We start from the raw sequence: 24,698 nt of genomic DNA on the forward strand, positions 1-24,698 counted from the left end.
CATACAGATAATGGCTCTTGAGCTTACAACCTAGTCAAGGAGACAAAACATAATAAAATGTAAAGTAAATATGCAAATATGAGCAGTCATAAGAAAATAAATGACAAGGTCCAGGTAACTGGTAAAACAAAATGCTGTATGTTTGCGAACTGAAGACATCATTCCAAGCTAAAGCCCTGGTACAGACCATCTGTGTACAGTCTGCAATGAGGCATTGTCCAGTCAGTAGCAAAATGAAAAAGAAAAAAAAAATAGGGAAAATATGGTGTGTTTTCCACATAAAGGCATTTAATTCAATTATAAATATCTGTCCAAATCTGACATGTTTCTCCTGCCCCCCATCCCGTACTGGGGATTGAACTCAAGACTTCACATATGCAAGGCAAAAGTGATCTACCACTGAGCGGACATCCCAGCTCTCCCCCTGCCTTTTTGATATAAAAACAATTTTTTAAAAAAATTATGGTGACAAAAGATAATCATTTTAATGTAAGGACACAAAATGTGTTTTGTTTTGTTTCAGTTTCTATTGACACAAATGTTCCAAACATTTGGGAACCAGTTAGCTACAGCACTCAAGACAAGCATCATGAAGAGGTAGAACATGAAATGAATACTGTGGATGAAAAGGATGTAGTTGGGTGGAGAGAAGAGAAGGGACTACAAGCAGGGATTAGAGCCTGAACCAAGCACAGTGCTAGGAATGATCATGCAGAGTGTGAAGAACAGCACCAAAATCAGTCTGACAAACTTGGAAAAAGTGCAGCTGCAAATTCCATTCTGGCAATATGCCAGGCTAAGTATGTTTCTGATCCTCCATTGAAAACAACTATAAATAATGGATTTTTTCCATCTTCTCAAATACATTGATGAGCTTGCAAAAAAAATAAATAAATAAGGAAGATTCAGAAGAACAACTAAGTGAAGACAGGAAGCTAACTAGCCTTCTCCTGGAAGGCATTTAGAGTCCCATGTAAATGTCATTCTTTCAATCTGCTGGAGCTCAAGGAATTCAGATAAAATTAAGAGTCAGCCTATGGTGGAAAATCTAATAGAAGATCTTGCTCCACTACTTAAACTGGGACCACTAAGGTGATCAAGAAAGAAATCTATCCACACACATCTTAGGAACTGTAATAAAACCACTAGTCTCCAAATTTAGCAAAGAGAGGGAAAGGGAAATATTCCCCCAAGTTCAACCACAAGCTGACTCTCACAAGGATTGCTACTGAGTGGTCCAAAAAAAACTCAACCCAAGAATTTAGGTTGAAGTGGTCCCAAACTAAAAGTGGCCACAGGAGCACTAACAAAGGAAAGTATAAATCTTCTCTGGAAAAATTCACTTCAATCTTAGCCTCAAAAATTCACTCATGGAAAGTTCCAAGAAACATGAGCTCATGGGCAAAAACTAGAAGACTGTTAGCCAGGCATGGTGGTGCATGTAATCCTAGCAACTTGGGGGCTGAGGCAGTACGATTGCAAGTTTCAGGCCAGCCTCTGCAAAATAAAAAAGGATGAGGATGTAGCTCAGTACTAGAGCTTCCATAGGTTTACCCAGTACCAAAAAAAGAAAGGAAGGAAGGAAACCTTTGAAGAAACAAGACAATAAATAAGAACTTTAGTAAGATGTTCTTTGAATCAGACCTTCAAAGGTCTTCAAAGACTTTAAATACTAGAATTATCAGAGACAGGATATGAGATAAATACTTAATAAAGAAATAAAAGTCACTAAAAATCAGTAAAGAATAAGAAACTATGACATGACTAAGCAAAATTTTAAAAGAACAAAATACTTTTCAAAATAAGAATGGATAACTCAATGAATGGCTTAAAAGTAAAAAAGATACAACCATAAAAATAATAAGTAGGCTTAAAGAAATTCTACAAAATAGGGTTCAGAAAAGGTATAAAAATAAAACCAAAACCAAAAAAAAATGAAAAATAAAACAAAAGTCACAGATGCAGAAAGTATAGCATAAATCTAATCAATATTCCAGAACGGAGAAGAGAATGGGGCATAACCAACAGCTGGTTTTAGAAAGTTGCTTTTAATTCTCTGTTTACCTTTTGGAATTCCTACCTTCTTACAGTTATTGGTCTGAAAATAGATGAGAAATTTTCAAAAAAAAAAAAAAAACAGAACACACTTACACATTCAAGCTATCCAATGAACAAATAGCAAGATAAATTTTTTTAAAATCTAGAGTTCTGGTTCCAAGTAAAATGTAGTAGGCATACTCCACCCTGTCTCTCCACAGCTATAAAACACATCTATAAAAAACTAGGGCTGAATTCATGGAACAGCTTATTTGAAAAAACTTAGAAAATAAACAACAGCAGGTAGATTAGAGTAGAAAGCTACAATTCAAAGTACCACCAAGCCAGTGGTGAGTTTACCATTTTTTTCCTCCATTATCACTCAGCACAGATTCAAGGCAGTGCCAAAGTTGAAACTGGGAATAGAATGAACAGGGTTTCAGGAGAAGTCATCTGGTTCAGGCTCAAGGAGGGATCCACAAGCTGCTAAAGCACCGAGAGAAGGATTCTTCTCCAGAAGAAGCACGTTCTTAAGAGGATGGAAAATTCTCTCTCATAGTCCCTCCTTCCTGTACATGCATGTTCTACCACTGAGCTACATCCCCAGCTCCCACTACCCATCCTTTTTTTTTTTTTTTTTTTGAGAAAGGGTCGTGTTAAGTTGCCCAGGCTGGCCTCAAACTTGCAATCCTCTTGCCTCAGCTTCCCAAATAGCTGGGATTACAGGCCTGTGCCAAGACAACCAGCTGCCCTATTAATTTCTTTTCCTCTCTGCCCTCCCACTGCTAGGCCTGGACCACAAATGTAGTCATGGGAATTGTGCAGCAGAGAAGGGCTGAAACCCCAACATTCTACATGCCAGAACAAAAAAAAAGAAGAACCCCAGGGAACTGAGGAGGGATTAGAGAGAGAAGAGCTCAGGAAAATAACCAGAGTTAGTTTTGAACTCTCCTCTGAGCCCACTGGCAATGAACTTTTTCCCCAAGGTTCAAGTATTGAACCTCCTAAAATAATTCTCATAGCTTTATCTTTCTTATCCAAGGCAACAATCTCTACCTTCTCTTCCTGGTAATAGTAGAAGCTGACATTTATTGTCAGCCTTGCTGTGTGACAGGCACTAAGCCTATCTCCTAACTTCCTGCTGCATATTTCTCCTCAACCTATCATTAGTTTACACTCAACCAAATTCATCCTTCTTCACCTCAAGGCCAGTTTTCCTCCAGACTCTCCAGTTTCTATGAATGCTACTTTAACACTTCCAAACTGGAAATTGTGATATAATCATTATCTTTCACAGCAGCTTCTCTTCTGTCCCCCATATTCAATTAATTTAATGGTTCTCCAATTATGCTACTTGAAATGCCGGAGCTTTAGGAGCTAGACTAAGGTCCAAAAATGGCCTTTTCCCAATTTGCATGAAAAAAATTAGGTAATGTAAGTTTTCCTACCATAAGTTTTTCTTAAACATTCCCTCACCTGCTACTCTCTATTCTAGAATGTAATATAAAATAGTCTTGGATTTAGGGAGGGAAAATGTAGTTTGAAGTTTAATGTATAAATATTTCATAGTATTCCACAGAATACCATGACTTTAAGGTATTCCATCACCTGAATATGTTTAAGCAGCACTAAAATAATAATTTGCAACTTAAATTTCTGCTAAATTGTTCTTTCCTATGCACTGTGAAACTTTTCCTATGAGGAAGTCAGACCAAGGTGGGAAAGGTCAGACCAATTTACCCGAGAAAATATTAAGAAGTGAGCCATCAGACACTATAAATTTCTTCCTCCTGAATTCCAGGCTATAACTACCTATCCTGTGGCACCAAAGAAAATAACCAGCTTACACACAGAGTGAAAACGACTTTCAATGATGAGTGTAAGAATGACTTTGGATTCTAGTCACAGTAAGTGAGATACCCTAGGTTGCAGACTCCAGTTAAACCAGCAGCACATCTTGATGACAATTATCTCTGTTAATTATCAGTATTTACTGGACAGATAAAGCATAACAACATTGGCCTAAAAAAAAAAAAAAAAAAAAACAGAAATATAAATATTTATAATCCCAAAAGGGGTTGCTAAAACCACACAATTTGGGGATTATCGATTATATGGAACAACCACAAATATAAATAGAGAAAGTGAAATATATGAATGAAACCCAGTCAACATCAAACTGAGTTGAACATTCATTTAGTTATTTAACATGTCATGTATTGTGCACCTACTATGTGCCACATATATAAGTCACTCAAGGTTTTATAGGGGGCAAGACTCTCACAGCACCTCTCATGTCATGAAGCTCAGGCTATGGAAAAGACAATCAAAGAATAATAACAGCCAGGGCTCATTGGCAAAGTGCCTCCAAGTGCAGCAGGAGGAGTAAAGGGGATGTTCAGGGAAGGTTTCCAGCCAGAGGTCTATTTAAGCTTAAACCAAACAAATGAGAAGTCACCATGTGCATATGTACTCAGGGGTGGGAGGTGAGGGATGCTATGGCTGAAGATGGGCTCATACCAGCCCAGAGGAGAGAGCACACTCAGAGGGACATAGATCTGGGCTCTAATCCCCACTCCCCATACATATCCTGTGTGCTCCTGGGCAAATAACCTAACATCTCTGACTTTAACTACTTCATTTGTAAAAGGCAGAAATAACAACTCATCTCATATGACTTTGGTGAAAGTTAAATAATATTATGCATGTAAAATTATGCGCTTCCCACTTGCTAGCTCTGCAACTTTGGGTAACTAGAAACCTCTCAGTGTCTTTCTCATCTGCAAAATGGAGATTATAACAGTACCTTCCCCCACAGGGTTATTAATGAGGGTAAACTGAAAAGAATGCAAAGATTTAATGAGAATAACAAAAGTAAAGTACTTAGAATAAGTATTAATGTTCAAAAATACAAAAAATGTTAGTTATTATTTTTATATGAATAGGCAAAATTGAAGTCTCAAAGGGTCTAGGGGATAGGGGTGTGGCTCAGTAGTAGAGCAAGTGTTCAAATGTACAAGCCCAAGGTTCAATCACCAGCACCAAAGAATAAAAATTTTAAAAGGGCCCTATGTGTCACATTAGGTATGTGGAGTTACCTGCAAAAGTGGAGTGCGACTGAAGGATTTTTAAGCAGTGAACTAACATGGTCAGATTTGCCCTTTGGAAGGCTCATACTGGCTACTGTACACAGACTAAACTGAAGAGAGACAAAAATGGCAGAAAGAACCCACTCAGGAGGAATGTCAACCATTAAGATAGAAAAGGATGGTGACATGGACCAACTGGACAGCAGTGGAGGAGGAAGAGACAAATGTACCAACCAACAAGACTTGATGTTTGTATTAGAATGTGATCTCCCTCTGACTAAAGATTCATGAAGTTTCTTTAGTTACCACTACTCACCACTCTAATTCTCAAACTGTACTGTTAGCTACCACCTCTCTCATGAGCTTCAGTTTCAAATTTCAACTGCCCCTGGAAGTCCCCCATGAATAATAACCACACACTTGCTATATCCCAAAGCAAACCAATAGTTTATTTCCCAGAAAACCTGAGTTTCCTAATTTTTCATCCTAACTCTGACATGTTTCTTAGTCTACAATTCTGGAGTCATCATCCACCTGGTTGTGAAGACAAGACCTTTGAATTTTCTAATAGTACTTTTTGGCAATTCTCACTGACAACTGGATTCTTGAAATAAAGACAATTAATGCAAAGCAAAAGAAAATGCCCAAATCTCAGCCCTCATTACCTCTGTTCTATTATATCAGGCTAATTCTCTTCCAGCTTCAGTTATTTCCCCCCTTCAATCCTGCCTACATTTTAGCAGGTAGGAGAAACTATTTAATCTCTTGAATTACTTTTAAAATTAGTTACATTGGTTATAATAATTACAGACTGTAGTGAAACTTGGAGATGAGAATAACTGATAGAGTATATTCCATCAGAGAAATTCCAATTTCCTTTGTATGTCATTAGTTCAAAATATGATCATATCATCAAGCAATGAGAAAATGAAATTTTACCTCAGTAGTACATATATCTCCTAGTCACTCAGAACTCAACTGGGAACAATGAAACTGAACCAGTTCTTCAGCTACAGTCTGAAAAGGGGATCCAACTATCACCCACAGGCTCAAAGAAGAGTGCCCGTACCACCGCCACCACCACCACAGCAAACAACATATGTACACAGAGCTGTCCTTGCTCCAGGGCATATGAAAAATAAAAGACCTAAGAATAGTGCAAATGGGAAAGGGACTTCATCTCTTGGAAGAAGAATATATCTCTGAAAAAGATTAAGAAAGGTGATTGAGAAAACTGACATCATTTAATAGAACAGAAAACAACACAGCCACTACAAAACCAGAACAGAAAGCTACAAGGGCCAGTAAAGAAGAAAAGACAACAGGAGGGTTTTTTTTTAAAAAAAAAAAAAAAAGAAAGAAAGAAAAAAAAAACCCAGCATTACCTTATGCCAAAATATGACAAGAACATTACGAGAAAGGAAAATTACAGTCAGAATCTCATATATATATACTTATGTATAGAGATGCAAACAAAAATAAACAAAATATTAGTAAATTAAATACAGCAATACCCAAAAAGGGATAACATGACCAAATGCAGTTATTGCAGGGATGCAAGGTTTATTTAATATTTGAAAATAAATGTAATCTATTACTTCACGGGGGGGGGGGCGGGGGGCGGGGAGAAAAAAATTTCATACAATCATTTCAACTACAGAAAAAGGATTTGATAAAATTCAACATTCATTCATGTCAAAAACTCACAGCAACCTAGGAATGGCAGCAAATTTTCAACCTGATAAAGGCATCTTAGGAAAAACTTACAGCTTAGCACTTTCCCTGAATTCAGATACAGAACCATTATATCTGTGCTCATTAGGCCTATCAGTCATCACACCAGAGGTCTTACCCAGAAAAATGAGGCAAGAAATAAAAGATCTAATACCTGGAACTGGGTACAGTGGCACATGCCTATAATCCCAGTTATTCACCAGACTGAAACAGGAGGATAGCAAGTTCTAGGCTAGCCTGGGCAACTTAGCAAGACACTGTCTCAAAATAAGATTTACAAAAGTGGGGGAATGGGGAGAAGAAAAAAGGCTGGGGATATAGTTCAATGGTAGGACACTTGCCTAGCATGTGTGATGTTCTGGGTTTAATGCCTAGTACTAAAGAATTAAAAAAAAAAAAAAAGATTTATTCACAGAAAATATGACTATGTATACAGAAAGTACAAGAGTCTACAAATACATTATTAAAATTAACAAATTTATCAAAGTCACAGGATACAAAGGTCAATATACAAACAACAATTATTTCTATAAACTGGTCAATTTTTTTTTAAGTTTTATTTTTTGGTACTGGGGATTAAACCCAGAGTCACTTTACCATTGAGCTACATCCCTAGCTCTGGATCTCGTCAAGTTGCTTAGGGGCTTGCTAAATTGCTGATGCCAGTCTCAAACTTGCAATCCTTCCTCAGCTTCTCAAGTACTGGGATTACAGGAGTGTGAAACTGCACCCAGTTATATTAATAACAATTAAAAGATAAATTTAAAAAGCAATGCCATTACAATAGCTTTTAAAAAATCAAATATCTATGAATCAAACAAAAAATGTTCAAGACCCTATATTAAAAACTGCAAGACATTCATGAAAGAAGATATGTAAGAAGAGAGATGCCAACTTAAAGGACTAGAAGACTCAATATTGTTAATATCAGCTCTCTACAAATTATTCTACAGATGCAATGCAATTGCACTCAAAATGCAAATTTACAAGCTGATTCTAATATTCACATGGTGCTGCAAAAGATTTGGAATAGTCCAAAGAATCTGGTGAACAACAAAAGTGAAGAACTTATCGATATAGTAATTAAGATAATGTGGTACTGGTGCAATGGGAAAAAAAAAAAAGTCCAGAGACAGACAAGATACTCTCACACACAAACTCCTGACTCATAAGAAAGATGCCATGAAAATGAATGGGGAAAGGATGATCTTTTCAAAAAATGGTGCTAAGTTAATTGGACAATCACATAGGAAATTTAAAAAAAGGAATTAACGATGACCCACAACTTAATCATACATAAAAATTTTAAATGTAAAAATTTACAGAACAAGGAACAGTATACTCATGTCCTTAGTTAGGTTAAGCAGATTTCTTGAATTTCTTAGAATATATTAAAAAGGGAAAAAGGAAAAGGTTTATTAAAGAACTCTGTCAATCAAAAGACACCATTAATAAAATAAAATGGCATGATGAAGATTGGCAAATATTTTTCTTTTTTTGGTGGAGTGGGGTGTACCAGGGATTGAGCTCAGAGGCACTCAACCACTGAGCCACATCCCAGCCCTTTTCTGTATTTTATTAGAGACAGGGTCTCACCGAGTTGCTCAGTGCCTCACCATTGTTGAGGCTGGCTTCGAATTCCCGATCATCCTGTCTCAGCCTCCGGAGCCACTGGGATTATAGGCGTATGCTACTGCACCTGGCTGATTTTTCTAAAACATTTTGCAAAGTACTCATCTCCAGTTATATAACAGATATCTGCCAATTATTGAGAAAAGGCCAATCCAGTTAAAAATAGGCAAAGATTTGAACAAGGTCTTCACAAAAGAAGATACCTGCTCTAGGTGCAGTGGAGGCTAAGGATCAGGAGTTCAAAGCCAGCCTCAGCAACTCAGAGTGGCCCTAAGCAACTAGTGAGACTTTGTCTCTAAATAAAAAATAAAATATAAAATATAAAAAGGGCTGGGAATGTGGCTCAATGGTTAAGCACCCCTGGGTTCAATCCCCGGTACCAAAAAAAAAAAAAGATATCTTCATGGCCAAGAAGTTTATGACAAAGTGCTCAACGTCAGTAGTCATCAGGGAAATGGAGATTAAAACCAAGTTAAGTTGTTAATGCATACCATTAATGGCAGACATGGCTAAAAATAAAAGGACTGACAAAATGAAGTGTTGCATATGAAACAAGTAGAACTGCCATTGTTTAGCTGATGGAATGTTAACTGCTACACCATTTTGGAAAACTTAGCATCTACTAAAGCTAAATATATTCATAAATTCTAAATAAACAATTTCAATCCTAAATATATACCATGTACAAAGGAACTCTTTATTAACAGTCAGATATGTATAAGAATGTTCATAGTAATTTTATTCATAACAGCCAAAAACGGGAGCCAACCTAAATGCCTGTGGAAATACAAGGGATAAATAAATTGTGGTTATTAATATAATGGAGTACTACATAGCAATTAAAAAAGAATGAATCATAGTAATGAGCAAGAATGCAGACGAATTCTAGACATAATGTTGACCAAAAGAAGTCAGATATTTGAGTATAAACTGTTAGACTTATATGAAGTTTAAGAATGGGCAAAATTTTTATAGTGACAGAATTCAGAGCAGTGATTTTTTTGAATAGGTACTGAGTGAAGTAGGTGAGAAGAGCTTTACAATGTACTGGAGATAACCTAGACCTTGATCTGGGTGATTACATGGGTATACAACTATAAAAAATTCATCAACTGGTATCCTTAAAATCTGTGTACTTTACTAATGTAAGTAAATAAAACAAAAATGCAAATTTTAAAAGTATATAATGGCAGAATGGAAGCTAAAGAAGGTGGCAACCTAGAAACACCAATTGATATAGTCTCCACAAAAGCTACAACAAAAGCCTGCTGACACTAGCCAAAGACCAGAAAAAAGGCAGCCCATAAGCAGAAAACTTTGGTGGCAATACCACAGAAAACCCTGCTGTCCCAACTCTCACCCACATCCAAAGGACAAACTCGGAGCCTAGATTTCCAGGCTACCATAAGGTATTTTATCTACCACCTCCTACAAAGATGGTACTATAGAAAACTGAGAGTCTAGACTTTCAGTCATCCCTACCAGGCCGTAAGATGACATCAACATGTGATTTCAGTGTAGACTCTGGAGCACCCAGACTTCTACCCTCACCTGGCGTAATGGGGCCTCCCTCTCCATATCCACTGGGATGATGTCAAGGAGGCCTGGTGAAGACAGAACTTTCATCACTTCCACAAACACTCCCCTCCATCCCATGCCCCGCCCACCACTACAATTGAGGCCATGGTGAGAACAGTAAGAATGTTCTATCCTACCCAGCCAAGGAAGTGAAGGCCCACAGCCAGCCAGAGCTCCCACCCCGACCTGTAGTAACTGGAAATCCCCCACCTTGGATATCAGTGGAGGCTGAGAAGGGAACCTGGTTGGACATGAAGGCCCAACTTGGCAATAACATGACACAGCACATCTCTTTCCTTCCAAAGTTCAGAGGAAGCCAGCTAAAAGAGAGTAAAGAAAACAGCCTCAAAGTTCAGTGAGAAATGTTGTCAACCTAAAACTCTGTGTCCATACAACCTACTGATCAAAGATGGAAAAGTAGACATTTTTCAGACATGATCAAGAACTCAGTTTACTTTTTAGGCAATCCTTCTGCCAAGTCCACTGTTGTGATTGTTTCTGTGAGAACCTGAAATAAGCATTCCAACAAATTGTACAGTCTAGTATAGGAAAGTTGGAGGGAACCATCAGGAGAGGAAAAAGGAGTTTCAATAAAACCAGAAGTACGATTTCAAGTTTGGAAAAAACTAAGGGATATAATAAAGCAAACAACAGAAGGAGAAAAAAGATTTAGAGTTGGCAGGGTATTCACACAACTATAATTTCAGCTACTCAGGAGGCTGAAGCAGGAGGATCCTAAGTTCAAAGCCAACCTAAACAGCTTAACCAGACTCTGTCTCAAAATACAATTTAAAAAAGACTGAGGATCTAACTCAGTGGTAGAACACTTGCCTGATGCCATGGCCTGGGTTCAATTTTTTAAAAAAAAATAAATAAATAAAGTTAAATTGAAACTCAGGAAGAGGAAGAGAAAGAATACTTTTCCACCCATTACAGTGGATTAAACCTAGGGCACTCTACCACTAAGCTACACTACACTACTATCACTTTTTTTTTTTTTTTTTTTGCGGGGGGGGGGGGGGGGACCAGGGATTGAACTAAGGGGCACTCAACCACTGAGCCTTATTTTGTATTTTACTTAGAGACATGGTCTCACTAAGTTGCTTAGCATCTCACCATTGTTGAGGCTGGCTTTGAATTCACAATCCTTCTGTCTCAGCCTCCTGAGCTGCTGGGATTACAGGTGTGTGCCTCCTCACCTGGCCCTTTTTATTTTTTTATTTGGAGACAGGTTCTCACTAAATTTCCCAGGCTAGTCTTGAATTTGCACTCCTTCTGCCCAAGCCTCCCAAGTATCTGGGGTTATAGGTGTACATTATCAAGCCCAGCTAAGAATACGATTTAAAAAAATAAAAATCCACAGACTCTTTCTTTTCCAGTTTCAAGTGCTTTCTGCATTGTAGGCAGCACAGCAGATATGACCAAGTCTAAGAACCACATGAAATATAACCAATTCCAAGATGGCGCCAATAAGCCCTGATTTTAAAGACATTTTTTAAGGAAGCAGAATGTAAGTTTCTAAGGACCAGGCCAAGATATAGGCTGATAAAGATGCCCAGGTTCCCATAATGGTGGCAAAACAGGTTTTTATCTGCCAACATAAGAAAAGAAATACCTTAAAGAGACTGGTCTCTATACAAAGAGGGTATCCTCCTTTGCTATACAAATAAATGAGAAGTAAAAAATGCTTTTTTTTAGAAAAGTACTTTTATAATCTAAATATGAAAGAAAACAAAATTTTAAAATCTGGGTAGATTGTAAGAAAAAAGTTCATTCTCCTTCAAATGGGAATAAATTGTTATTTTAGCACACTATCTGGTCTAGAGGAATTGAATACTTATATTTAAATTATTCATAATAACATTCCATTTGTGGAGTCAACCTAAGGATAAATGACTTGGTTCTAGTCATTGATCAAAATTAAAATAACCTCATTAAAAAAAAAAAAGTATAGATGGGCACAGCACCACACATCTATAATACCCCAGCAACTCAGGAGGCTGGGGCAGGAGGATAGCAAGTTCAAGCCCAGCCTCAGCCACTCAGTGAGAGCATCTCAATAAATGGGCCAAGGATCTGAAGAGACACTTCTCAGAAGATGATGTACAATCAATCAACAAATACATGAAAAAATGTTCATCACCACTAGTAATTAGAGAAATGCAAATCAAAACCACTCTAAGATTTCATCTCATTTCAGTCAGAATGGCAGCTATTACGCATACAAACAATAATAAGTGTTGGCGAGGATGGGGGTGGGTTACACTCATACACTGCTGGTGGGGCTGCAAATTGGTGCAGCCAATATGGAAAGCAGTATGGAGATTTCTTGGAAAATTGGGAATGAAACCACCATTTGACCCAGCTGTCCCTCTCCTCAGTCTATACCCAAAGGACTTAAAAACAGCACTCTACAGGGACACAGCCACATCAATGTTTATAGCAGCACAATTCACAACAGCTAAACTGTGGAACGAACCTAGATGCCCTTCAATAGATGAATGGATAAAACAAAATGTGGCATGTATACACAATGGAATATTACTCAGCAAAAAGAGAATAAAATCCTGGCATTTGCAGGTAAATGGATGGAGTTAAAGAAGATAATGCTAAGTGAAGTTAGCCAATCCCCCAAAAAAAACAAATGCTGAATGTTTTCTTTGATATAAGGAGGCTGATTCATAGTGGGATAGGGAGAGGGAGCATGGGAGGAATAGATGAACTCTAGATAGGGCAGAGGGGTTGAAGGGGAAGGGAGGGGGCATGGGGTTATTAATGATGGTGGAATGTGATGATCATTATTAGCCAAATAATGAAGGTATGAAGGTATGAAGACATGAATTGGTGTGAATATACTTTGTATACAACCAGAGATAAGAAAAATTGTGCTCTATATATGTAATAAGAATTATAATGCATTCTGCTGTCATACATAAATTTTAAAAGTTAAAAATAAATAAAAAATTAAAATTATAATAAGAAAGACTGGGAATGAGCAGGGATTGTAGCTCAGTAGTAGAGCACTTGCCTAGCATGTGTGAGGCACTGGGTTCAATTCTCAGCACCACATATAAATAAAATAAAGGTCTATTGACAAGTTAAAAAAAAAATTAAAGACTATGAATGTAGTTCAGTGGTAAAGCATCCTGGGGGTTGAGGGAAGCCAGAGTGGAGAGCAGAGAACGGAGAGCAAGAGGTATAGCTTTTACTATAAAGAAAATAGAAGAAAAAGAGACACTGTTAAAAGTTAATGGAACAATAAAAAAAGTTTAAATATAAATTGGAGAATAATCATTATAAGAATTAAAGTAATATAAATAAGTCCTAAACAGGGGCTAAGGATGTAGTTCAGTGATAGAGCACTTACCTAGTTTATGCAAAGCCTTGAAATCTGCCAAAAAAAAAAAAAAAAATTCCACTGGACAAAGATAAGAGAGAAATACTATAAAGGTACTCATATTTCAGTCCAGGGACTCAATGGATACCATCTTAAATTAGTTAACACAAATTTACCTAGGGTTATGAGTGAACCACCAAAAGAACTAAAACTAGCATCAGTTAACAGAGTGAATCTCGAAATGGTAGGATTCAGAAAGAGCTGGGTAGAGTACTGTTGCTCTTCATCATGGACTCTTAAGATCTATTTGATTTGTTAACGTGTTTATGACTTTGATTACAATAGTTTTTACAGTTTTCCAAACTCTTTTGATGAAACTATAAGGCAACAAGCACTCTCATATATGGGAATATGAACTGGATGGAATTTAATGACATCCAGCAAAATTACATAAAAAACTTACCCTTTTATCCCAACAATCCCACTTCTAGGAATCTATCTCAATGATATAATAGTAAAATACAAAGAACACATACACAACACTATTCATTATCACACCATTTGTAATAAGAGACTAAATGTCCATCAATAGGAGATTTGGTTGAAATTAAATCATGATCCACCCATCCAAAAGAGTACTATGTTGTCCTATAAAGAAATTATGATGATCTCTTCATATTATAGGATTAATTTCAAAAATGAGAAAAGTCAAGGTGGGAAAAAATACACCTAGAACACTACCACTTACCTGAAGGCCTGAAAAGTAGGAGTGTGAATATACCTATATATTTGCCTTTTGTTTTGTTTTCGGTGGAATGACACATGAAAATCTAAAATAAGCTAGTTACCTATAGAGGAGGGAAAGGATAAGGTTATAGGCTGGGACAGAAGTTAGACTTATGAATATACTTGTTTTGTAGATTTGGTATTGAAACCATATAAATATTTTATGTAATTATAAAATGAACTTTGAAAGAGCAATCCCAAAAGATACACACATACAAATACATATGTATGCGCACATGCACACACACAAACTTATTACTGAGTTGGTAACAGCCACAGAAAAACTATTTCTAGTAGTTTTATTAATTTTTTAATTTGTGGTACTGGGGATTTAACTTAAGAGCACTCTAACACTGAGTTACACACCTAGCCCTTTTTTATTTTTATTTTGAGACACAGTCTCACTAAGCTGCTAAGGTTGGTTAAACTTGAGATCCTCCTACCTCAGCCTCCCAAACTGCTGGGATTATAGGCATGCACCACCACACCTGGCTTTTCTAGTTGTTTTAAAACAGTAATTTGATTATACATTCATAGTGATACAAAAAGAACTACCAAATTAAAATAATAAATAAGCAACTATTTTCATTAACCATGTTGTTGATGGCTTTGTTAATACTGCTGTTGAATTGTCTAGACTTTATGAAATAAAGCAAAAATGTTGGTGTTGTTGAAAAAATCAAGACTGTTAGTATGGATGTGAGAGATTCAGATATAAGGGTGATGAGGTTAAATAAAACTGCTATAGCCTGAAATTATAACTATCAATAGAAAGATGTGATATAACTTACCTTTAAATACACACAAAAAAAATCACTAATATCATTTCCCACCAAAAAGAAACAAGACTCCTAAGAAACAGTGAAATATTAAGTCTGGAATAGGAAACATATAAGATGACCCTGGAACATCTTGTATACCAAAAGGCAAAGGAGCTATTAGGAACTACTGGAATTCAGGCTCAGGCTGCAGCTCAGAGGTAGAGCACTTGCCTACAATGTGTCAAGACCCTGAGGTTCAATCCCCAGCACCAGAAAAACAAACTAACAAATAAGAAACTAAGTATCCTGTCAAAAGGACTTCAGAAGTTCACTTTGAACAGTTTTCACTAAACAAGGAGAACAAATTAATTGATGAAGATCAAAAACAGCATACAGAATTAAATATATGCTTTTAAAGTGACCTTCTATCCAAAAAAGATCAGTTAGTCACCTTTGAAAATTACTAGAAAATTGTTTGAAAACTAATAAAGGAAATCAAGCAGTTACTCTGCCTTTACTGGATAAACTGTACCTCAGGGTAATCAAATGTTTGATACACAAAAGTTTTCCTGTATACAAGTATTCCAGCTAATATAGAGGACAGAAGCAAAATATTACTATTTTATTATCTCTAATAATTAATAGATCCAAAAAAGAGATAACCACACATAATGTGCCTCCTGACTGAAGTACCTACTACCATTTTTCAGTACTCTTGCCAAGAAAATAAAATTAAATCTGGGATCAAGTTACTTAATCTAATTACCAATTTATAGAAATTAAGAGATAAAACATATTAAATAAACATGAGGATGCAATGAAGTTATATAAAAAACAAATTACAGGGCTGGGGCTGGGGCTCAGTGGTAGAGCATTTGCCTAGCATGTTGTGAGACATTGGGTTTGATCCTCAACACCACATAAAAAATAAACAAAATAAAGCTATTGTGTCCATTTACAACTTAAAAAAAAACAAAATCTTTAAAAAAAAAAAAATTACAGGGCTGGGATTGTGGCTCAGTGTTAAGAGTGCTTGCCTAGCACATGTGAGGCACTGGGTTCTATTCTCGGCACCACGTAGAAGTGTCTACAACTAAAAATATTTAGAAAAAAAAATTACAAGGAGAGAAAAGAGATTTACAATGTACATATCAACCAACTACAATGTATGACCTGATTGATTCAAACAAATCTTATTTTTAAAAACATTGTAAAATTAAAAAACTTAAAACAGTAATTATATGTTTGATATTATTAATGACTTTTTGTTAATTTCTTCGGTATGATAAAGTTATTATTGTATTTTCTTTAAGGAATATTTTTTAGAGATACACATAGAAATACTTAAGAATGAGATATGCCATTTGGGATTTGCTTCAAAATAATCCAGGATTGGAGAGTAGGAGAGGAAGTTACAATCAGTTACCTACAAATGAAACTAGTAAGCCATAAATTAATAAGTGTTGTAACTGGGTGACAGTTACTGGGCTCACTGTTCTATTCTATTTTTATAGATGCTTAAATTTTTCTAATACAAAATAGTTTAAAAATAATAATTCTAAATATTACAGAAAAAGAAATAAAAAATTATGTTAAAAAGGACAAAAGTAAACAGTGGTACCAACTAAACAAATAAATACATTGTTGTAAATCTTTTATAAAACTAAATAAAATTTTCTAATATATATGATTAAAATTTTCCAATATATATGAAAGGGAGTATAAAATGTTTTTAAATATTATAATTCTAATTATTTGCACGCTTATCCTCTCTATTTTTCTTTCTCCCCAACCAACAAGAGGAATAGTATTTTTCACATATAAGGATCTCAATCTGGAGCTGGGATTGTGGCTCAGCAGTAGAGTGCTTGCCTAGCACATGCGTGGCCCTGGGTTCGATCCTCAGCACCACATAAAAATAAATAAAAGGATTATGTTCGGCTACAACTAAAAAAAAATAAAATAAAAAATAAAGGATCTCAAATCTTCAGATAAATTCAGTAAAATATACTACACATCATCCTAACATTCTCACTAAAAAGAAGCAGTTTATATTAAAGAAAACTACAACACTATTAAAGCAAACCACAAATGCATTTGTGCCAGGTATGGCAGTGCAAGGCTGAAATCCCACATCTTGGGAGGTTCAGACAGGAGGATCATCAGTTCAAGGACAGCCTCAACAATGTAGTGAGACCCGGTCTCAAAAAATAAAAAGGGGTGAGATGTATTTCAGTGGTAGAGCACACCTAGATTCAATCACTAGTACAAAAAAAAAAAAAAAATGCTTTCTCGATTTAAAAAAAAAAACCTTCAGGTTTTAAGAAAACTGCATGCTGGGGCTGGGACTCAGTGGTAGCACACTTGCCTGGGATGTGTGAGGCACTGGGTTCGATTCTCAGTATCACATATAAATACACAAATAAAATAAAGGTCTATCAACAACTAAAAAGATATTTTTTAAGAAAGGCTAAATGTCTTTAAAAAAAAAAAGAAAAAGAAAGAAAACTGCATGCTTCATCCTTTGCAAGCAGTAGTCATGATAGCTGCCATTTAGCAGTCACAACTCTGCTGAGGATTAGACACAAGATCTGTTTTAATCATCACAACCACCTTTTAAGTAACCTTATTTGCTTCCTTTTATAAATTAAAAAAAAAAATGAAAACTCAAAGGGGAGTTACATGTAATTCTAAAGACTCAAAACTTTTAAAACCCACATCCCCATCCTAGCTCCTCTCAAGCCCTGGAGTACATGAACTGCCTGCTTGAAATCAAACAGCATCTTCTCTAGATTCATTTCCTTCCTTCCATTTATTCATACAGCTGGGGCAAGATCAATGCAACAACCCTGAAACCTTTCCCGTGGCTAAAGTGAGTTCACAAGTTGTTTTGTCTTGTTTTGTCTCACTCACTCCCTTTCTAAATCTACCATGAACAGATTTCCCCTCAGCAATTTGGTCCAGCCCACCTTAGTCATACTTATCTAACAACACACACATTCACCATGGAGCCCTTAAAGATTTTTTCCTTTCTCATTGAATACCAAAATGCCTTCTTCCAATTTTCACTTGTCTTCAGAAAAGCAAACAGATTGCACCACCAGTCCTCACTTTACACATACCCCCTTTACAATATAACTTTCCTAAGTTTGGGAGGTCATCTTTGACTGTTTCTCTTGCCTCTTACATGTAATTTGTAACCAAGTTTTGTCAATTCTACCTAAAATCTCGCTCCATCCATCTCTTTTCTTTTTACCGCTAATACCTTACTTTGAGCCTTGATCTCCCACAGTATACATCTGATATGTATCATATAAAGACAATGCCTTACTATACTAATACAGACATTAGAAAACACCAAAACAAACTTTTTTTTTCGTGTGTGTGTGTGTGTGTGTGTGTGTGTGTGTGTGGTGCTGGAGATTAAATCAGGGCTTCACTCATGAAGCACCCTACCACTGACTTACATCCCCAGTACCTAAAAGCAAAATTTTAAAGGTTGACTATAAAAATAAATGTAAGCTCTAATATATATTTCTCATGCTGTAATGGATCATCTTACACAAGGCAGGGATATCACTGATCCAAACTACTGATACCCAGGTAATCTACCTAAAAACCCAAATATGACTGTAGTACTTCTCATACTCAACTATTCAACAGTGTCATGTCCCAATGGCACAAACCCATAATCTGAATCCATGTATACTATATTTCAGCTATACCTTTTATCTTATGACTTTTGCAGGGTTCCCTCTTCCTGGAATATCCTTGCTCTGATTTTAAAGATTCTGTTAAATACAAATACTGATTTGTATTTAACAGAATCTTTAAAAGCAAAGTACATTCTAAATACCATAACCAGGGCTGGGGTTGTGGCTCAGTGGTAGAGTGCTTGCCTAGTGCATATGAGGCACTGGGTTTGATCCTCAGCACCACATAAAAACAAACAAACAAATAAATAAAGTGGCTGACTCTGGGCACTAATATTGGAGTGTCTATTCTCGAAGGACACTTTTATTCCTCCATCCTGGGTCTTTCTGCAGACTCCTGTGGGGATTGGGATGCTGGAAAGAGGAGAAATGGCAGTAGAGGGAGAGGACTGAAGAGGAAATCACATTTCCACTCCTAGTCTCATCACAAGCAGATATTGGTCTTCTGTCCTACAGGACAGGCTGCAAGAAATATCATGACTGCCCTGCACTTTGGTAATGGGAGCCATCCAAAAAACACTGGAGCAGTGTTAAGAAGTCAAAGACTGGGCTGGGCGTGGTGGTGCAGGCCTGTAATCCTAACAGCTTGGAAGGCTGAAGCAGGAGGACCACAAGTTCAAAGCCAGTCTTAGCAACTTAGCAAGACCCCATCTCAAAATAAGAAAGGGCTAGGGATGTGACTCGGTGGTAAAGCACCCCTAGGTCCAATCCTCATTACCACACACACACACAAAAAAAGAAGTAGTCAATGTTGTTTCTCTGTACTTGAAAACAATTAGATGGGTTTGTCTCCATTTTCAAGCCATATATAACTTCTATTATTCTTCCTTTGGGACTCCATCCTCCCTTCTCCAAGTCTCCCCTTTCCTTCAGTTTGAGTTCCAACATCTTCTGAGAAGCCTGACTAACTCTGTCTACTCTGATTTTATGTTTTCTACACAATTTATTCAAGCCATTTCTACACAATTTATTCACAGTAAAATATCACTTTACAGAGAGTAGTGCAGCTGCTTCAGAAAACAATTTTAACAGTTCCTCAAAATCTTAAACAGTGTTACCACATGATCCTGCAATTCCACTCTTAGGTATATAAGCAAGAGAAGTGAAAGCACATGTCCACACAAAATTTTCAGAGCAACATTATTCATACCAGTGAAAGAGAGGAAAAAATCCAAATATCTACAACTCATGGAGGAGTAAAATGGGTATATCCATATGATGAAATATTAATCAGCAATGAAAAGTAACAAAACACTCATATGCTATAATATGGATAAGCCTTGAAACAATTATGCTAAGTGAAAGCAGCTGGACACATAAAGGGTTATATATGATTCCATTAATATGAAATACCCAGAACAGGCAAATCCACAGCAACTGAAACTATTAGTAATTACTAGGATTGAGAAGGCTTGGAGACGTGGGGAGTGACTGCTAACAGGTATGGGAGGTTTCTTTCTGGGATGAGGAATATGCTCTGGAATTAATAGTGATAGTCAATCACACTTTTGTGAATATACTAAAAGCCATTTACTTTAAAAGAGTAAAAATTTTAGTATGTGAATCACATCTTAATAAGACAGTTTTCAGATTATCATGACCTATAAGGCCCTGCTCTCTCCCTGACCTCACCTCAAGTCTCTTTGCCATCATTTACTACTCAAACCCACTGGCTTACTGTCAGTTCCTGAAACATGTCCAGGGTTCTCTTGTCTCCAGGCCCTTATATATGTACAACCCTCTGCCTCAAACAAAGTCTTACCCAATCTCTTGACATGACTAATCACTCTACATCCTTTAAGTTTCAGTTCAAATGCCAAATCCACAGTGAATCCCTCACCACTCTAAAATAGGACAGCCACTCCCATTATTTTCTCTTAGCATCTTTTTTCATTTATAACACATTTACATAGCTTTATGTAAAGGTACTTTATGTAAAGGTACTTGGTTTATCTGTCAGGTCTACCACACTGTAAGCATCATTATAAGGAACCCGTCATCAATATTGCTCACCATTAAAATCCCTGCCTAACATAATTCCTAGCACTTAATAAAAGGTAACATTCTTGTTTTCCTAATATGCCATGTCCTCATATGTACTGCTCCCTCTGTTGATACCACCTTTGCCACCTCTACTCTCTCTGACCCTACCCTCACCCTTTCATACCCTTACTCATCTCTCAGCTTAGAAATCCTTCCATTCTTGAACACCTCCTGCAAGGTACACAGTCTCTCCTTCCCTTCCTCACCTGTTCATCCTGGCTACAGTACCGCCATAGCAATTATCTTCTTATTCTTGGATTTTTTAGTAGGGAGGAAGTCTGGAGGGAATTTTTCTGTGTTGCATTTGTGTCTAGTACTTTAGAAAACTTTAAAGCATTTTTGTGACCCTAGAACTTAACACAATGCTAGGCACACCAATTCTACTAATTTTGGTATTAATGGCTAACATTTATCAAGTATTTAATATGTGCTTGACACTCTTATTCTATAGAAAGGGTATGAATGAATATTAAATGATACATTTCTTGGACACTAACCTCAAAGAGATCAGTCTGACAGGGACAGAAGACAAGTAGGTATATAGGATAACGCAGAATAAACACCACAAGGCCAAATCAGTTGCCCTGTATTGTCCCTAAGCCTTCAAATCTTAAAAGTATGCATTTCTCTGAGACCATAAATGTCAGGTCTCTTCAAACTCACTTAGAAATTTCCTTCGATTACTTGCAACCCACTTCCTGTACTTGCTGCCTAAAAGCAATTTCTAGGATGTCACCACAAGCAATATTAAACTGCCACAGTTTCCTGCTGTGTGTCTACATTATCAGTTAAATTACTTCATATTAACCACATTCCAGTCCACCAAGATCACTCAAACACTAAATAAGATTTAAACATACCTGTCAAAGACTGTCAGTTGTCACTGTTCCTTTGATCCCCCCTAGATAAATGTCTGCTCTGGCTTAAGTTTCATCAAAATCTTAGTTTAGGGTGCTACCTCTGTACTGATGACCCTGTCTTTCCTTTGTCAATTAGATATCTGGTTTAATATTCCTCATTAAAATAAACAAGCTATACATACACTCTAGTAAAAGTAAGGAATGTTCCGCCCTGACCAGGGCAATAGGGTTTAAAATTATGAAATATAAAAAAATTCTTCTTCCTCAAAGGTTCAAATAGCAAATTGTTCTTTTAACTCCATGTACATTCAAATCAGAGAACTCAGAGTCTTGGTAAGGATCTGCATTAAGAGCCAAAGCTGGGGCTAGGGCTGTGGCTCAGCAGTGGAGCACTCACCTCAAATGTGTGAGATACTGGGTTTGATCCTCAGCACCACATAAAAGTAAATAAAATAAAGGTATTTAAAAAAAAAAAAAAAAAAGATCCAAGGCTGCTTCTCTGTACTTGAAAACGATGAAATGTGTTTATCACCACTTTCAAACTGTATAACTTCTATTTTGAGGACTTCCTCCCCCCTTTTCCAAGTCTCCAGTTTAAGTCCCAATCTCTTCTGAGAAGCCTGTCAACTGTTTTTTTTTTTCCCCACAAAATTCATTTGGTTATGCATTTCTTAAACACTTAAATGTATTTCATAAACTCTTCCTAAACAACCAGGTTCCAGTCACTGAGTTTGACACAGGGAACTCTCAAGCAGTTTGTGTCTGGCTTAGATGAGACACACACAAGGAACTAGATTTGGCACTATGACAGTGTTAAATGCAAGAAGCCACAGAAAGGCAGGTGAGGGGCATGCAGCCCAGGCCTGGAGTAGAGATACAGATGGGTACTCGGGTAATGGGGAATTGGCATCAAGGCAAGTTTCCTAGGGATGATACCTAATTTTAAGCATTATAGACTCCCATTCTCTCATTTGAAAAATGTGGTTAATAAAAAATACCATTAGACAGTGGTGGGGATTTGATGAAATGGTTCATGTTAAGCTTACCATGGTGTCTGACACAGAGCTTGTGCTGATCAAGTCTGATCAAGCACTAAAACTTAACGTGTGTGCCTAGCATCTCACATGCTTTAAGCACTGACTATATAACAGACACCAGCTTCACAATTATACAAAGCATTGTGTTTAATCAACTTTTATTTAATTAGGGCAACAATGTTAAGTCCTACTCTGCACATTGACAGCCTAATTCCTTGATCATTGAAATTTTCTTCTCCATTACCTGAAACATACCTTTCTCTAACATTTCTGGCATAAAATAGACCACATGTTTAGTCCTTTGATAAGGTGTATAAGAAAATTAACAATTACCAAGTTGTTAACATGGGCCTGGCATTCGAGTTAATACTACATTTATTGTTCACAATGATCCTGCAACCTAGACAAAGTTGATTCCCTTGTTCCCAGGGAAACACAAGTTGCTAGGGGTACTCTGTGCAAAGTTTCATATTAGCATGAAAAAGCTGCAATTTGAACCCAGATCTGGGTCCATATTGTCCTTGTAATGCCACAGGGCATTAGAGATAAACAAGAGAAAACACAGGCAGCCATTGTGTTCTACTGCTTGGGGGGCCTCAGAGTGTTCTGTCTGTCCCCTTCCCATTGTCCTGTACAAGGGAGCCTGCACATTTAGCTTCCCACACACACACACAAAAGTAAATACCTAAAGTCTGTTCTACCCTGCCAGGATGCAATGACATGTAGTAGTCAAAGCTCTATTTTTTCCAACTAGGGCAGCACCTAAGTAGATGCTTTCCTCACCATTTGTCCATCCTTATTCCTTGCTGTAGGCGGAAGTTGCATAATCAACAGTCACTATAAATCACAACTACTTTTAATAACTTCTCTTTTCATATTCTTTCAGTCTCACCACAAATTAATGTACTTCCCAAGCCTAAGTTTTTACCACAGAGCAGTCTAGCTTTAAGATCAATAAGGCTATTAGTCTTCATACTAATTTCACGCTTAATACAATTTCATGCCTTAGTAAATTCTCTTGCCCAAATGCTCAGATGGTGCAGTGACAGGTTCCACAAAACATACTTGAAAAATATATTTGTCAACATGCCACTGTTGAGAGCAAGAGAGACCTAAGAACCAGTCATCAGTACTTCTGCTTGTTGGATTTTAATGCTAGTTCTGACACTTGCTGCCTCATGTCAGGCAAGTTTCTGAACTTTTCTGTAACAAGAAAGGTAAGCATCCTCATGCATACTCTGAGACTCCAAGGTGCTCTTGAAAAGTGTTTTAAGTGCTATTGAATGAAGTTTACAACTCTTACTTAGAAACAGGAACTAAACTTGGAGTGTCTTAATCCTAGTACTTCACAAACAACGTTTTTTTAACCTCCCCATCCTCTCAAGCTCTTGTTCAGAGCATGCTTCTAACTTTTTTCCTCATTTCCACAAAAATTAACAGTATGCTCATCTAATGATTCCATGTTATCACTTAAAAAAACAACAACAACAAAAAAAAAAACTTTTGTTTCATTTAGCAAATGTATCAGGGCTGCTGTGGCATGTATTAAACATTTTGTAAACAAAAAGCCTGACCACTCAAGGGACTGCAAAGCTGGGCAAGGGTCACACTGCATGGACATCACCTGGATATGATACGCAACATTTATGCAACATTTGAATAATTATTAGATTTTTGCCCTTGAGGCCCTTCACTTCCAAACATCCCTATTAAAGTTCTCAATATACTAAATAAACACATTCCACAGACTTTCCTATAAGAGTTTAAAGTGTCCTGTGAAAGCTATTTTACAGAAAAGCATATGCTGTCAACTTTGTTATTAAATGCCCTTAAACAATTCTATTAGTCACAGAGTAGAAGTGAACATTTGTTAGTGATTAGAGATAAAGCATCTCACATTCTGGGGCTGAGGAAGGGAGAGGCCAGAAGAGAACTTGGCTGGGAGGGGAGATAGAGTCCAAAGCAACACACCCAAATTGGACCATATAAAAGTTGCACTTTCCAACGTCAACTTTGTCTAGAAGAAGGGCAACAATGTTTCAATGGGTTCTGAAGTTAGATGGATCAACAATTTCCCCAGAAAACTAAGCC

The 24,698-nt window shown here is 36.9% G+C and overlaps 1 protein-coding gene across 1 annotated transcript in view; it reads right to left on the reverse strand.

Moving 5' to 3' along the window:
* Dennd1a (DENN domain containing 1A) overlaps window positions 1-24,698 on the reverse strand; it is a 512,715-nt gene that overhangs the window by 487,196 nt on the left and 821 nt on the right. The window lies entirely within an intron of this gene.

The sequence above is a fragment of the Marmota monax genome, unplaced genomic scaffold (genome assembly GCF_021218885.2).
Source record: "Marmota monax isolate L192 unplaced genomic scaffold, Marmota_monax_Labrador192_F-V1.1 WCK01_AAM20220418_F8-fsc00020, whole genome shotgun sequence".
In the NCBI taxonomy this organism is placed as follows: domain Eukaryota; kingdom Metazoa; phylum Chordata; class Mammalia; order Rodentia; family Sciuridae; genus Marmota; species Marmota monax.